Genomic DNA, 5,978 nt, shown 5'->3' on the forward strand with positions numbered 1-5,978 from the left:
TGACACGTGTTCCAACGGTCAGATTTCAAACTCACACGGCAACTTTACTTGGGCTACAAGCAAATCTGACTTGTCCGACTCTGGACAAGATTCGCTCTCATTGTCTTCACTCGAAGACATAGGTTTTGGTTAAGCATCACTTCAGTCATTCTGACCGGTTCTCTTGGACCCCACTTAACAGTACGGTGGTTCCTATGACTCAACAAAGAAGAAAAAGAACTACGAAAGATCTAAGTCTTCGAGCTCCATAGGCTTCATGCGATGTCTTCTCTTGTCATAGTCTTCAGTGTGAATATCTTCATGTACCACCTTTGACATCAATGTCTTCAACATTTTTAGGGGTCATCTCTAGTAGGAAAACCGAATCAATGAGGGACTTCTACCTGTGTTATCCTGCAATTCTCACAAACACATTAGTCCCTCAACTAGATTTGTCGTCAATACTCCAAAACCAACTAGGGGTGGCACTAGATGCACTTACAGTCTCCCCCTTTTTGGTGATTGATGACAAACTAGTTAAAGTTTTCAACGGGGAATATAATATGTGAAATTGTAAAGGAATTGTCTTCATTAGTTGCAAGGGCTCCCCCTGAAGATGTGCATATAAGTAATTTGCTTTTGGAATGCAAATGTACATGGCAGGTTGTACTCGTGGAGATCCTCTTCAAGTTATGATGGCAATTCATTATGCATGAGAAGGTATGTGAAGATAATGACATGCATAATGGAAAATGGACGTCTGCAAAATGATCTAAGTGCGGAATTTATCGTCGCACATGCGGAATTTATCATCGCATCACAAAGTATCAAATAACACAAAGTGGCAAATAAGTAGCAGACGACCATCGAGTTTAAGTGTTACAACTCAAAGAACCAAATGTATCAAATGAGAGTTGTAAGCACGAAGCAAAATATAAAGCAACCGCCCATATGGACCCGCTTGAAGACTATCAAACTCATATGCGTCTCCCCCTTTTGTCAGTAAGGACCAAAAAGGTTTGAAGACATAGAGCATCTACTCGTTCCCATGAAGAGTAGGTGAAGCACCAGGGTCGTCTGTGGTGTTCGGCGGTGCAGAAGAACTTGGAGCAGTGTCGAAGCATGCTAAAGGAGGTGGCGGTGAAGTAGCATCGTCTTCATCCTCGATCACTCTGGCATTCACAGTTGCAGCAGAGGAAGAGAACTCAGAGTCTTCAAGAGATGGAGTTCGTCGCAGCACTGCCCTTCGAGGAGGTGTGGAGTCAAACTTGAAGCGTTCAGAGAAGCCATCCTCTTGAAGATCATCTTCAGAGCACATTAGCGTCAGCCCTTTCCAGGTGCGTCGAGAGGTTTCATGTGCAACAAAGGCATTCTTGGTGGCAAGATTGCGAATGCGGTTAACATCCACCAAGAGGCTTTGCATTTGGCGCTTCAGCTAGTCATGATGCCTATCCTGTTTCTGATGAAGAGCCACAAGAAGCTCTCGGTCATTGAGAACACGAGTGCGCTTCTTGGGTCATTGGGCAATTGTGCTATCGGTGGCTTCAGTGAGAGCAGGATGCGGTGCACGTGTAGTTCTAGCCAAAGGATACACACAAGTGACTGCTTCAACTCCTTCAATGTTCTGAGAAAAACTTTGATGCTCTGCATTCTGAAGACTTAGAGGTTCCTTGGCAGGCTCAGGATAAATGGCTTCAATAGACATATCCACATCAGGCAGAAAGATCCGATGATTGCGAGCAGATGGCTGATATGAGATAGCGGAGTGAAGTTTAATCAGCCGCATTATCCATGGAGCGTAGAACTTCAAGCCAAAAAGATCAGAGCCTGATGCAGCAAGTTGGCGGATGAAGAAGTCATGTGCATTGAAGCATTTGCCATGAAGAATATAGAAGACCAAAGTCTTCATGGCACCTTCCAGCTTGGCATGTGGAGAATGTCCTTTGATGGGCCAGAGAGTTCGCCTTATGATGTGATAAATAGTTCTTGGCAGATACTCAAGGTCTTCAACGAAGAACTCCTTGGGATATGCAGCATCTTGGGGCAATGGCTTCATCATACTGAGCATCTGACTCATGTTAGGTTCAGGCTTCTGAAAGATGCTCTCCATAGCTTCACTGTGAAGTTGGTAGCCAGATTCGTAGAGATCGCCAGGAGTGGGTAGACCAGTGAGCTCAATGATATCAAAGGCTTTGGCTTCGTGATGAACATTTCCTGTCATCCACTCCAGGACCCAAGTCTTCGGATCTCTGTTGTACCCACGGATGTGAAGTGTGGCATAGAACTGGAGCAGCAACGGTTCATTCCAATGCTCTTGGTCGGTGACGAACGGCAGCAATCCAACCTCTTTGAAGCAATCCAGAGCTTCTTCCAGACAGGGCAGACCAACTATTGCTTCAATGTCAAGACTCTTATGTGGGAAGATGCGACCTTGATTGTATAGAATGCAGGAGTAATAGCTTCGCTGCGGATAGCTCCAGAACCGATCAGATGATATTCTTTCCCTTGAGTAGGGGTTCCTGGAGCTATTGAAGAAAGTGTTGTATGCTTTGAAGCCATTGACATTGAAGGATCCAGGTGCTGATGTAGGACCTGGAAACCTGGGCAATCTGGGGATTGGCTTCTGTACCTGAGGCCTGTGCTCAACATGGTAGTCGAACTGAGGACCAGCAGCAGGCGCAGGAACAGAAGCAGTAGCATCATTGGCTTCACTGACTTCTAGTGCTTGGGTTGGTGAAGGCTCCACACTGGCTTCAGCCATGATAGCGTCATTGGCTTCATTGGTGTTGGTAGTGGCAGCCTCGAGATTCTCAACCTCCACTTGATGAGCTGGAGGGTCGGTCACAGTCACGTTCTCCTCGAGAACAGCTTCTTGGTGGAAGGGGGGAGTAGCAGCTTTTGGGGTTTCTTCTTCATCGGCTGATGCAGCCGAAATATCTTCAGCAGCTTAGCTTCAGACTCAGAGACTGGAGGCCTTGGTCCTTTGCGAAGCCTGTGTAACACCGGCGACGCCTGTGGAGTTGTAGTTGGCTGGGCCTCAAAGTCTTCTTCCTCTAGTGCTTGTGGGCGATCAGCCCATGATGCATCCTGAGCAATTGGCGTCAGAGGACGACCAATGCTGATGAGTTCGTTGTGCGTTAGCACAGGTGATGATACATGTTGGTGCTCGAGCTGAGGAAGAACTGCATCATCTTAAACATGGTCATGGTGACCAATGTCTTCAGCAGCGATGGGATCAGCTGTTGGAAAGTCTTCAGCTTCATGAGCCTCTGTGAAAGCAGGCTCATGGACAGTCAGTTGACGTTCTTGAGATTCAGCGTCAGGGCGAACCATGGAGATGGGTTCAACAATCAAGGGCTCTATGGGAGCAGCCCGTTCCTTCTTGGTCTTCCTTTTCTTCTTGGAGGGAGCAGTAGCAGAGGCTTCAGGATGTTTTCTCTTTCTGGCTTCAGCCTCAGCAGTCCTCGTCTTCTTCAATTCTGAAGCGGTTGACCTGGCCTTTGGCTTTGAGCCAGTCATGCTAGTTGGGAAGACAATGGGATCTGCTTCCTGCCTTGGTGCGTTGGGTTCGGCCACAGTGGGCTTCTTCTTCTGCTTAGCAGCCATCCTGGGATCAATGCCCGGACGCCCAAGGGCCTTGCGCTTCTCAGCCTCGTTGCAGCCTTGCACACACTTGTCAGCCAGGCTCTTCATGCGCTCCCGAGAACCCTGAGCTTCTGCGCGTTTCTTGAGAAAGGCTTATTTGAGCTCGTGCAACATAATCTTGAAGTTTTTCACCTCTTGCATGCTGAGCTTGGCCATATGCTTCTTGAACTGAGCTTTCTCAAAGTCAATCTTTTGCTTCAGTTCAACAATGCGTTGGGCGATAGCTAATTCTGAAGCAATGGTGCCATGGAAGGCGACACTGAGGCCAATGGGTAGTTGCAGATCTTCGAAGCTGATGTTGGGCATGTCAAACCACTCATCAATGAAGTTGTGGATGATTGCCACGTCAAAGAGAGGGAGATCATTGAAGATTTCTGCTTCTTCTTTGCTCTTGATCAGTTTCTCAAGAGCGTCATCTGCAAGATCTTCATCACTGGACAGATCGATGGCATCGTTTCGCAGAATGGCAGCAGCAGTCAGTTCTTGGCTAGTGTGTGGCAGAGGCATCTTGACCTTCTGGGGCTTGGAGATGCGTGACAAATCTTCAGACTGCACACTGTCTTCAGGAGGTGCAGTGGCCAATGGCTTCTCCCGTGAGATTTTTGGTGCAGAGGCAGGGTTTCAAGCTTTTGGCTGCTTCAGTTTCTTTGGCTTCGGCGCTGCAGGCGCTTCATCTGATTCAGCGTCATCTGCAGGCTCATTCATGGCTGTCCCATGAACCAAGATATGGGTGATGAGACCTTCAAGGTTGTAGAAAGGACCGATGACATTGGGTTCTGCATCTCGTGTGCCGTCAGCCCGGGGAGTAGAAGGACCAGGGTTGAAGTCGAGTCCCAATGACTTCTTGTTCTGCTTTGCTGAGTTCTGGGCAAACTGGAAGTTGCGCTTGAACAGATTGTCGTCATGACACCATAGTAGTGATGATGAGTGTGCATCTGCAGGCTGTGGCCCACGGACCATGCAGGGATAGAAGCCTTGTTCAATGGCTTCATCTCTGGTCCTGGGTTGAAGATTTTTGTAGAGGATGTCTCCCCATGGTCGCTTGATGGCATTCTTTTCAGCATATTCCTTTGTCACAAATCTGTACTTGAACCACTGTTCTGCCCAATAGCGTCGAATCCATTGGATTCGTGTCTTGCGCTGATTGTAATCCTCTTCAGGATCTGTCTTGTATAGCTCTGAGAGGTCATCGGGCAGATCTCTTGATGTTTCTCCTCAACGCTTTCTGCCTCCCTTCCTTGCTGATTTCTCTGAAGCCATGAACTTTAAACTGAATGGCTTCAATACGTTCAAAGGCTTCAAAGGCTTTCGCTTGTTGGACAAACAGGAACTGGCTTCGGGAGAATTTATGTGATACTATAAGAATTCTGCAAATGAATGTAGACTATGAGAACCAAGGGATTCTCCCACGGACATGTACCTGTGACAGCATTAAGGTGCGAGGGAAGGGGAAGAGGTCATATGCATTCTCAGAAGATTTTGAAGATAAATCAGTTTAGAAGACATCGACCTCATCGTGCGAAGACATTCACTCATAGATAAGGAGTTGGTTCCAGATTTGTACGAATCCACGGATCAGTACAAGTGAGGAATCTAACTACTTTGTGAAGCATAAGTGAATATACTAGGCATGTTATGAGATGCAGTATGAAAGAGATCCAACTTGTGTGAATAGAAACTGCTTGTGGTAGAAAGTGACAAAGCTATAGGATCAAAGGGGCCATAAAAAGGAAGTTTTATTTACCACACGAAGAACTGCTAGACGGAGTGGAGGAGGAGGCCGAGCAATTCGATCTTTCGTGCCCTAACTTGGCGACGGAGGACACCTACGGCGACGGCAGAGAAGATGATATCCATGATCGGCGTGAAGACGGCATCAGAGAGGTTGCGGCAGCGAAGCGCTTCGTCGCCGGCATCGTCGAGGGCTAGCGGTGGCGCTAGGGTTCGTGCGAGAGTGGAAGAAGAGATAATGACTGCTGTGAGGCGTGTATTTATAGGTACAGGGGCGGCACTGCGTTATTACACAAGTGCCCCTGGCGATTCACATCTGAGGGACACGTGGCCATCATGCAGCTTATCGGGGGTTGTTCCATGTCCCACGCATGCCTGGATTGTCGGGTGGTCGTTCCCACTTCTCCGGGTTTCAGGTGAAGGAATGAGCATTGAAAACGGACTTAATGTTTGTCTCTATATCTTCTGCTGACAAGGACACGCAGAGAAGACATTCGACAGTTTCAATAGAATGCATATAATTTGGAGAGATAGAGTTTGAGATAGAAAGCATATAGAGGTTAGGGTCTGATCACATTCACTTAGTTCAGAAGATTTAACAAGAAGACATAGCTATAAGTGAA

This window comes from Triticum aestivum, chromosome 2A (assembly GCF_018294505.1).
Source record: "Triticum aestivum cultivar Chinese Spring chromosome 2A, IWGSC CS RefSeq v2.1, whole genome shotgun sequence".
Lineage (NCBI taxonomy): Eukaryota > Viridiplantae > Streptophyta > Magnoliopsida > Poales > Poaceae > Triticum > Triticum aestivum.